The sequence below is a fragment of the Triticum urartu genome, chromosome 4, assembly GCF_003073215.2.
Source record: "Triticum urartu cultivar G1812 chromosome 4, Tu2.1, whole genome shotgun sequence".
Taxonomy (NCBI): domain Eukaryota; kingdom Viridiplantae; phylum Streptophyta; class Magnoliopsida; order Poales; family Poaceae; genus Triticum; species Triticum urartu.
The window spans coordinates 555871956-555882749 of NC_053025.1; the positions used below are offsets into that span (position 1 = coordinate 555871956).

A 10794-nucleotide genomic window follows, 5' to 3' on the forward strand; every position below is an offset into this window, starting at 1 on the left:
AACACATAAATTAAAACAATTTCAAGAGGAAAATGGTCCTGCCGCCGCAGCCTACACTGCACAGCGAAACGTTGTTGTTGCCTTTTCTGAACCTGAAGATATAGTAGAAGAGCAACAACAACAACCTGATATCTTGGTCATCCTTGTGGTGTGGAGGAGGGGTGCAGTGAGACATTGGCAGCAGTGGGGCACCACCTCGGTAGGCTTCGACGCCCGGCGCAGGCAACACAGTAGATCATACAGTCTAGAACTCCAAATTTAGACGACCTGAAACAACCTGACAAATTGTACATGTTTCTAACCCAATAGAACTCTGAACCTTCTGAAGAAAAATCACGGTTTGAACAAGACTGTATGATAAGCTGAGTTCGCCTTAACCCAATAGAACTCTGAACCTTCTAAACAAAAATCACTCTCCCACGGTCCCACACAACGCAAACACAAAAAGCACACCCAGTTCGCCATCTCACCTGGCACGTGGCGAAAAAATGTATTACATGTTGAAAACAATTTATCGCGACGCAAACTGAGCTCAGGGCGCATACAAGATTACTCTCAAAATTACTTGCTAATCCTGCTGTGTTCCCGACACCATATCTCGTTCCATCAAGTGATGCAGCATCTCAAGATACACAAGGATGTTGTTTCTCCATGGGCTTGTCTATTTGCGGTCTTGAAGCTTCATCAGGCACTGTGGGTAGTCTGGGTACAAACAACATCAGCTAGGTAGTGGAAGGAACCAATCTAGCATGCACGCCTACTTATGTGCTATAGAAGATGAGTCCATGACGCTGCATTGATTTGTCCATGAACTGCAAAATGGGTACAAGAAATGAAGGAGATCAGTACTTGGCGAACAAGTAGGCCGATAACAATCAGAATTCAGAACATCCAACCATGTATATCTAAGCATTCCAACAAGGAGTAACTAATGGAAATTATCATGCTTTGCTTGAAAGTATACACTAAAAGTAACTTCTGAGATGCTTCACTCAGCTGATCAGCTACAAGAAACCAAAAGTAATACACAACAATCCAATATTTTCATTTTTAGGGGAGTAACGTCTAAATACTAGGAAGTGCATAAACCAGAAAAATTTGTCAGCCACAAGTGTTTTTGTGTTCCCCTACATACACACAACCATCATCATCTTCCATATACATGGACTTCATTTTTCTGACAACATGAACTTTGTTGTTGTCGCTGTATATGAACTTATCCTGTAAACAAAGAGAGAGAGAATGCACCGAGCCAAGGTAGAAACTTACAAAGAAAACACACTTTTTTGTTTGAGGCATATACACAAATATCTTGTGTGCACTGCCAGTTGAAGGAGAGGGCAGCTCAATGCGGAGGCTACGGAGTGCGGGGGCAGAGTCGAAGGCAGCAGCAGCATGGAGGAAGAGGGCAGCAACAGCATGGAGGAAGAGGGGCGCTAATGCTGACTAGTGTGCAGCATGGTGGCACTGCTCTGTACAGGAGCGCCGGATCCAGGAGGTCGACCGGGAGGAGAAAGGTGGCAGCGCGGGGTGGCATGGTAGCTCTCAGATCGGTGATGGAGGGAAGAGAGTGAACTCAGGGGGGGGGGGTCACCGATGGGGGAACGTGCATCGCGTCACCGATCTGGGGAGGCACGTGAGGGAAGAAGGCCGCAGTGGCAGAGGTGGAAGGTCACGGCAACAGAGGAGGAAGGCCGCTGAGGGGCGAATTCCGGTGACGCGGGAGGTGAGTTGGTGGCTGTCGCGCGACGACAGGATCCCGGCGATGGAAGGTTGGGTTGGTGGTGGTTGTGTAGCGGCAGGATCCCGGCGGCAGGGAGGTGGATTGGCGGCTGGATCCCGACGGCGGGGCAGTGGATTCATGGCTGGATCTCGGCGGCGGGGGAGGTGGGTTGGTGGTGGGTGCCGACTCGCCGTTGGCTGGATCCCGGCGGCGGGAAGGTGGGATGGTGGAGTTCGGGACGGGAGGTGGAAGACATAGGGTGCGGGGACAGTGGGGCGCTGATTTATTTCTTTCCCACCATTCAGGAGTTCGGGAACACCTAATCGGCCCTATATATGGTGATCGTGATCCAAATAGTTATTCTAATCCTGGGATTAGAATAGTGCTACTCTCTCTCTCTATATATATATATAGGAGTTGAACGCGTAAGGAAAAGTTGTCCACAAGCCGAGCGCGCCGACGAACGCGAGCGGAGCGCGTCAACGGACGCGAGCAGAGCGCGCCGCGGCGCCTAACGGCGAGCAGAACTTGCCAAGGGACGTGAGTAGACGCCAGCACAGTGATACATGGCAAATAAGACAAATTGTACGAGCGATGTCGGAGACATCAAGCACGAATCAGATTAGAGTTGCATGTGTGATACGTGGCATATAGTTGATCCATCCGAGCTATTTGTGATGGAATAAGCCGTGTGTGTTGTGGGCAAACGCTTGCTGGTATATAACCTTAAATTTAACGAAAAAAATGTTAATGCATGTTACAAAAATTGTATAGCTGAAAACTATGTTCAAATACGACTCCAATGATATAATCTTTGGCGACATGCATTCGTATTTTATTAGTTAAATCCTACTTATAAACCAGGACAGGGGTATAGTAGGTAATTAAATCGCAAACATTTTTTTGTATTAACCGTATGTGTACGTGTCCTTTCGTCCTCCTCTCGCACATCTTATCACCCCGCTGCCTCGGACGGCTTACAGCGCAAGCTTGCACATCGCGCGGAGACGTTTTTTGGCCAAACGGTGGCGCCAATGAATCGTCGGTGAGCCCGTTCCCACGCAACCTCGGAGGTTCCGACGCAAGCTTCCTGCCCGACTCAGTGAAATCCCCCAAAATCACAATGCTTACCGACCTGCTATAAAAACCCTCACGGCCGGCGAGTCCCGCATCTCATTTTCCCCTCCCCCTCCCCCCTGTAGCTTATCTTGTGTGCTTCTCCCACAATCGCCAATGGCAACGGTCTATCGTCGTTGCTCAGCCACTCCACCGTCATCAGAGGACAGCTCCAACTCGGAGGTTACACCGCGGTGGTGGCGCAGTCCCCGACATAGTGTAGTGCGTGTGGCATCCCTTTTGGGTGTGCGCGGAACACCCACACAGGCTCTGTCGCCGCTGCCCATCGACAGCTGTTGCCGGCCGCCGTTGTCGCCACACCACCTTTGAAAGCCAGGTCCATCTCCCGCTCCACCGTCGCGGCTCGAAGGCGGGAGGTGGCCGTCGTGGCCGCCACCCCACTGCCGGCCACCGTGGCCATCACCTGCTCTGCCACCGCGTCTCGAAGGCGGGAGGTGGTTGTCGTGGCCGCCACCTCATCGTCAGTCGTCGTGGCCGCCAGCCCACCGTCGACGGTCGGGACCATCACCCGCTCTGCCATTGCAACCCGAAGGAGGGAGGCGGAGGTGGAGGCCAGCACATGCGTCAACGACCTTGCGCGCTACATCGAGTTCCTGTGGGAGGAGGAGGAGCGCCTCGTCGACCACGCAAAGATGAAGGAAATATGCCCTAGAGGCAATAATAATGTTATTATTTTATTTCCTTATATCATGATAAATGTTTATTATTCATGTTAGAATTGTATTATCCGGAAACATAATACTTGTGTGAATACATAGACAAACTAAACGTCACTAGTATGCCTCTACTTGACTAGCTCGTTAATCAAAGATGGTTATGTTTCCTAACCATAGACATGTGTTGTCATTTGATTAACGGGATCACATTATTAGGAGAATGATGTGATTGACATGACCCATTCCATTAGCTTAGCACCCGGTCGTTTAGTATGTTGCTATTGCTTTCTTCATGACTTATACATGTTCCTGTAACTATGAGATTATGCAACTCCTGTTTGCCGGAGGAACACTTTGTGTGCTACCAAACGTCACAACGTAACTGGGTGATTATAAAGGAGCTCTACAGGTGTCTCCAAAAGTAAATGTTGGGTTGGCGTATTTCGAGATTAGGATTTTTCACTCCGATTGTCGGAGAGGTATCTCTGGGCCCTCTTGGTAATGCACATCACATAAGCCTTGCAAGCATTGCAACTAATGAGTTAGTTGCAAGATGATGTATTACGAAACGAGTAAAGAGACTTGCCGGTAACGAGATTGAACTAGGTATTGAGATACCGACGATCGAATCTCGGGCAAGTAACATACCAATGACAAAGGGAACAACGTATGTTGTTACGCGGTCTGACCGATAAAGATCTTCGTAGAATATGTGGGAGCCAATATGAGCATCTAGGTTCCGCTATTGGTTATTGACCGGAGACGTGTCTCGGTCATGTCTACATTGTTCTCGAACCCGTAGGGTCCGCACGCTTAAGGTTTCACTGGTAGAAAAAGGGCCTGTTGTCCCGGTTCGTAAGGGCCTTTTGTCCCGGTTCCTGAACCGGGACTAAAGGGTCGGTACTAATGCCCTGTCCCTTTAGTCCCGGTTCAATCCAGAACCAGGACTGATGGGCCTCCACGTGGCCTGTGCGCGGAGCCCAGGCAGGAGACCCTTTAGTCCCGGTTGGTGGCACCAACCGGGACCAATAGGCATCCACGCGTCAGCATTTCTGTGGCTGGGGTTTTTGTTTTTTTTTGAAAGGGGGGGGGTTGGGGGTTTTGGGGGGTTAATTTAGGTTTTTCATATATTGTGTTAGCTAGCTATAATGAATAGAGAGAAGTGTCCTCTCTTATGTCCGTGCTTGGTCGACGCTACGTACTATACATACGTATAGACAGGACTAGACACGCTAGCTAGCTAGTAAGAAAACGAAGGACACAGAAGATCGTCATGAACATATATGCATACAGAGAGAAGTGATATCGACCACCTCTCCTTCTCCGAGAGATTGGTCGAACAACAAGTTCTCGTATATCTATCCGACACTACCGGCTACATATATACAATAATTATCTCTTACAAATAAAATCATACGGACTCATGGTCCACATAGTATTCTCCGTCTTCAGCGATCACGTGGTCAGGAAAGAATGCCGCCAATTCCTCTTGAATTGCTCGCATGCGAGCTGGTGCTAGGAGTTCATCCCGCTTCTGAAACATCTAATTTGAAGAAGGGGGTCAATACATATATATATATGAATGAATGAAACTCAACACAAATGATGGTAATAAAATAAAATTGTGAATGTTGTTATTTACATACTTCATATTGTTCTTCAGTGTAGCCCCGCTCACAGGTCGTGTGGCGGATGGACTCGCAAACGTAGTATCCACAGAAATCATTCCCTTGTTCCTGCCATGACCACTTTACAAGAAATAGAGGTCAATCAAACTGATAAGCAAGAATGCCAAATGGTATTGATGAAACTAGCGCTTGAATCAATAGGAGATGCACGGAACATGCTACTATTGTACTTACTTTCGGGTGTCTAAATTGCAGCTTCTTCGGGAGTCCTGGAGCTTTTTTGGAGAATTTTTTCCAAACCTTGCCAGACAAAGAAAACAATTACTTGATATATCAGGAAATGAACAAAGTTGCCGATATGGTGGATAATGATCAATTTAACTTACTTCTCGAGCATTTGAGTCATGTCTGCATAGTCCTGGGGAACTTTTCGTCTTGAGTCTAAGACGGTTACTAGTCCCTGCTCAAGCTTAATCTCTAGGAGAATATAGTGGTAACTGCACACGCATGCATAACTCATCAATTACATTACTATAACCTTGACTAATATATAAGGGAAGCCGAATACGCACAAGACAGTAACACTCACTTGAAGTTGTAAGGAAAGAGTATTATATCTTTGTTTTCATTTATTACCAACGATCGTAGCAAGTTGGCCTCGGTATCTGCGGCATGAAATTTAACCTGAGTTGCATCTATGAGATATGTGTTAATGAACCCAATATCACCGACTTGTCTTTTCTTCAATTCGGCGATCTTCAATCTGCATAATATATTGAGGATGATTATAAATACATGCAATGAAAGAGCTGAGCTATATAGAGAGACTTAATGACAGAAGTAGTACTACTTACAGACAGTAGCAGGCGACCGTTGTTTTATCGAGGGCCAATTGATTGAAAAACTGAAAGAACTCCTCGAATGGAACAGGCAACAGTTCAATTCCAACGAGGTCATGCTCCTTTTTAACTTTCACATACAAAGTACTCCTCCCCCCAGAGTCTCTGCAGATTTTCAAGTACCAATCATGCAATCTTCGCATCATCGTTGATAGAGATCTTTCATCTTTGACGAGAGGCCCCGTACTCGTATCTTTGTATCTGCACCTATATGAAATCATAATGTACATCGTCGGGCAGGTAATCGCCAAGATTGCTATAACCGGGCACCATCCTCGGATCATTAGCGATGTTGTCGTTAGGCACCTTGAGCGGGGGGCATGATTGCTTCGCTTGTTCGCTGAGCTGGGCAATTTGTTTCCCAGCTCGTCGTTCTTTCAGCCTTTGATCACTGACAGTACTTCCCGACCGCTCCGCTTCGGCAAATTCCTTTCCAATAATGCGCTCATAGTTTCCTTTTGGCGGAGACTTGGGTGGTTTTGTCAGGGCAGCCAGAGTGCGCTTCGCTTTCACCGGATCTACCTTCTCCTCCGGAGGTGGATGTTTCTTTGCTTTCACCCCTTCAAAGTAGTTCCTCACTTCTTCTCGTGCGATCTCGGCGTTCTCCTCCAGGGTCCTCTCGTATGGTAACTTCTCTGGAGTCTTCAGAGAAGGACCAAATCTGTATTTCCTCCTGCCTCTGGCTGTACTGCTAGACGCCGGCAGAGCAGACGGAGCGGTTGTCTTCTTTACTTGCTTACGAGGCGGAGGAGAAGGACTACGACGCGCCAGAGCAGCCAGAGCGGCGGCAGGTCTCTTCCGCCCTTGCTGATGAGGCGGAGAAGGAGGAGGCTGGCTGCTCGGGCTCGTCGGCGCAGGCGGAGAAGGAGGCGGAGTGCCACCACGCGCTGGAGAAGGAGCCGGTCGAGTGCCCTGATCGTCACTCGCCGGAGGAGGAGGCGGTGGAGGAGGCGGAGTGCCCTGACTCGCCGGAGGAGGAGGCGGTGGAGGAGGCGGAGTGCCCTAACTTGCCGAAGGAGGAGGAGGAGGCGGAGGCGTCCAGTTCGGAAGGTTGATGAGCTCCTTCCACCATAGGCATGGAGTCTTCAGAGCAGACCCCACCCTAGTCTCCCCTTCACCGGTAGGGTGGTCAAGCTGGAGGTCCTCAAATCCCTCCGTTATTTCATCCACCATCACCCTAGCATATCCTTCTAGAATCGGCCGGCAGTGAAAAGTTGCGCCGGGTTCAGTAGGATAAACAGAGCCAACAGCCGCCTTGACCTTCAAATTCATCCATTGCGTCATAAGGTGGCAATTTTGAGACTCTGTGATAGCATCCACGGGATAGCTGGCAGGAGCCGTCAAGGCATGCTCCGGCTGAAGCAGCTCGGTGGAAGCCACGCTGCTTCTCCGCTGAGATGGCGGGGTAGCTTCGGGGAAGCTTCGGCAGTACGTTTGCTGCGATTTGCTTCTCGTTCCTCTATCGCTTGTACCCTTGCTTGCAGCGCTTGCATTTGGGTCTGCTGCAATTTTTTCCTCCTCTCATGGGATTTGTAACCGCCTGCGTCCGAAAACCCAACCTTCCATGGAATGGAGCCTGGCGTGGCTCGTGTCCGTCCAGGGTGCTCAGGATTCCCGAGTGCCATTGTGAGATCGTCGTTCTCTTTGTCTGGAAAGAACGTCCCTTGCTGCGTTGCTTCGATATACTGCTGAAGCTTCCTGACGGGTATGTCCATTTGATCGTTCGTCCAAATGCACTTCCCTGTTACAGGATCCAAGGTTCCGCCAGCCCCGAAGAACCAAGTCCGGCAACGGTCTGGCCAGTTAATTGTCTCTGGTTCGATCCCTTTATCAACCAGATCATTCTCAGTCTTGGCCCACTTAGGCCGGGCTACGAGGTAGCCACCTGACCCCGTGCGATGGTGATGCTTCTTCTTCGCAGCATTTTTCTTGTTTGTCGCTGACATCTTCTTACTCTTTTCCGATGTATTGTGGGCCACAAATGCGGGCCAGTGATCTCTGATCTTCTCATATCTGCCCTTGAATTCTGGTGTCTCATTATTTTCGACAAACTTATTCAGATCTTTCTTCCACCTCCTGAATAGTTCTGCCATCCTCTTAAGAGCAAAAGACTTGATTAATTGCTATTTAACTGGCTTCTCTGGATTATCCTCTGGTGGTAGGGTAAAATTTCACTTCAGCTCAGTCCAAAGATCATTTTTCTGCATATCATTGACAGAAGACACCTCAGGGTCTTCTGTAGCCGGCTTAAACATTGCTGGATGCTGAGCGGGATCTTGTCCCTAACCAAAACCCCGCACTGAGCAACAAATGCGCTCTTTGTCCGGAGGGGTTCAATCGGTTGGCCGTCGGGCGCGATTGCTATGATCTCAAACTTTTCAGCCGAGCTCAACTTTTTCTCCGGGCCTCGTCTCTTTACCGAAGTTGTGCTCGATCCGGACGGCTAGAAAAAAGAACAAAGACTTAATTAATATGTGTACATACCAAAACAATGAATGCATCAATTAGCTAGTCAGCAGAAGCTTAACTAATATATATACCTAGCCGGACTCGGTTCGGTCACCGGAGACATCATCACGGTCTCCTTCTTGCACCGGCATTGGGTCACCGGAGCCGTCCTCACGGTCTCCTTCTTGCACCGGCATTAGGTCACCGGAGCCATCATAATCATAGCCAGCTGCTTCCAGACCATCGGTGTCGTTGAGAAACAACGAGCAGACGGCATCACTTCCTCGTGCGATTATGTCCCCCAACAACTCTTCTTGTACTTCGTCTCGGGCGGTGTCCATAGTTTCTACAAATATTGACAACATGGCAATTATTATTCAAACATGACAGATGGATATATTAGTGGCAAACGTAGAACTAATATTAATTAGTGGCCTCGACGCTGCTTCTCTAGGGTTTGGGGTGGCCTTGACGCTGCTTCTCTAGGGTTTGGGGTGTCCTCGATGCTGCTTCTCTAGGGTTTGGGGTGGCCTTGACAATGCTTCAAGGATAAAAAAATAGGAAGAAGAAGAAAAAAAGAGGAGAAGAAAGAATAGAGGATTTCTACTCCTCTATTCTTTCTTCTCCTCTTTTTTTCTTCTTCTTCCTGTTTTTTTTATCGGAAACGAGGGTCGTCGAGGGTCAGGGTCGCCGAATGATAGAGGAAACCCTAAATAGCAAGTATCGTGGGTGTGAGATACATGTGGCCGTCGGTGTCGGACACTACATCCACGTCCCACAAGTGACGTGGGCGTCGAAGCCCGCGCCACTTATGGGACGTGGATGTAGTGTCCGACACCGACAGTACATGTATCTCACACCGACGATACTTTCTATTTAGGGTTTCTCCTCTACCGCTCGGCGACCCTCGACGACCCTCGTTTTCAAGCTGGTGAAAAGAGAACTCCTCTATTCTTTCTTCTCCTCTTTTTTCTTCTTCCTCTTCTTTTTTTATCCTCTTCTTCCTCTCATGTTCGACGACCCACGACCCCTCGGCGACCCTAGACCCCCTCTCGACCCCCTCATCTCGAAGTTATCAGGTAGGGGGTATATCGACAACGACATACCCGATACATACATATCGCATGCATCCATACATATATGAAAAAAATTAATATCTACTAATTAACAACCTAAATAAAAAACTAATACATATAGGAAGAAGAAGAAAAAAGAAGAGAAGAAAGAATAGAGGAGAAGACTTCCTCTTCTTCCTCTCCTCTTCTTCTCCCTCTTCTTCCCCTTCTTCCTCGCCTCTCTCATGAATGTCCGACGTTCTCGACCCCCCCCCCCCACGTGTCGAAGATAAAAAAGAAGAAAAAAAAAGAGGATAAGAAGAAAGGAAATTTTTCTCTTCTTCTCCTCTTCTTTTTCTTCTTTTTTCTTCTTCTTATTTATTTCTCCTCGTCTTCCTCTCCCCTCTTCTTCTCATTCTTTTTCTTCTTCTTCCTTCTTAAAAATACATGAAGTAGTATTGCTTGTTTTTTTAAAATAATGTTCAAATAGAAATTTTAGAAAAAAAGTAAAGGTTTTGCCTAATTCATTGTTCATATGAATATGCAAACATTTTCATATTTACAATAATCAATATCACCAAAAAAATCTATGAACAGAAAAAATACTATTTTTTTCTATTAATCTATCTTTTGCATACATATACACACATACATATACTATACATATACATATAATCAGGAAAAACATATATGAATTTGCAAAAAAATTAAAAATAGGGGGGAAGAGGGGGGCGGTGCCGGCACTGACCAAAGTGAGAGGCGAAGGCGAGGCAGAGGCGGGGCAGCGATGGCGTCGGGGTGGCGACGCGGGGCGGCGACGGCATCGGGGCGGCGCGAGGAGGTGACCGCGACAGTGCAAGGTGGCGCGCGGCGACGAGTCGGGGCGGCACGGGGTGGCGACGATGTTTGGGCGGCGCGGGACGGCGTCGGAGGCAGGGCGACGACGGCGACAGCGAGGCGCAGAGGGGCAGCCTGGCGGCGTCGGGCGGGGAAGATGAACTGAATGGAAATTTTCACAAGTGATAGTTATATAGCAAAGGCATTGGTCACGGTTCGTGTCACCAACCGTGACCAATGCCCCCCTTTAGTCCCGGTTGGTGCCACCAACCGGGACCAAAGGCGTTGTGCGGCTGCTGTGTCGAAAGTTTAGTCCCACCTCGCTAGTTGAGAGGGGTTCACAGTGGTTTATAAGCCCCACTGCCGCACCCCTCTCGAGCTTCTCTCCATTGCAGGCTTACGAGCCTAATT

The 10794-nt window shown here is 48.4% G+C and overlaps 1 long non-coding RNA gene across 1 annotated transcript; it reads right to left on the bottom strand.

Annotated features, from left to right (window-relative positions):
- Positions 1 to 326: 326 nt before the first annotated feature.
- On the bottom strand, positions 327 to 1584 carry LOC125554131. The gene is made up of 2 exons (XR_007304328.1): positions 1270 to 1584; positions 327 to 812 (listed from the first exon to the last, which is right to left on the bottom strand). It is a non-coding gene; the product is annotated as an uncharacterized LOC125554131 (long non-coding RNA).
- Between the last annotated feature and the right edge of the window lie 9210 nt (positions 1585 to 10794).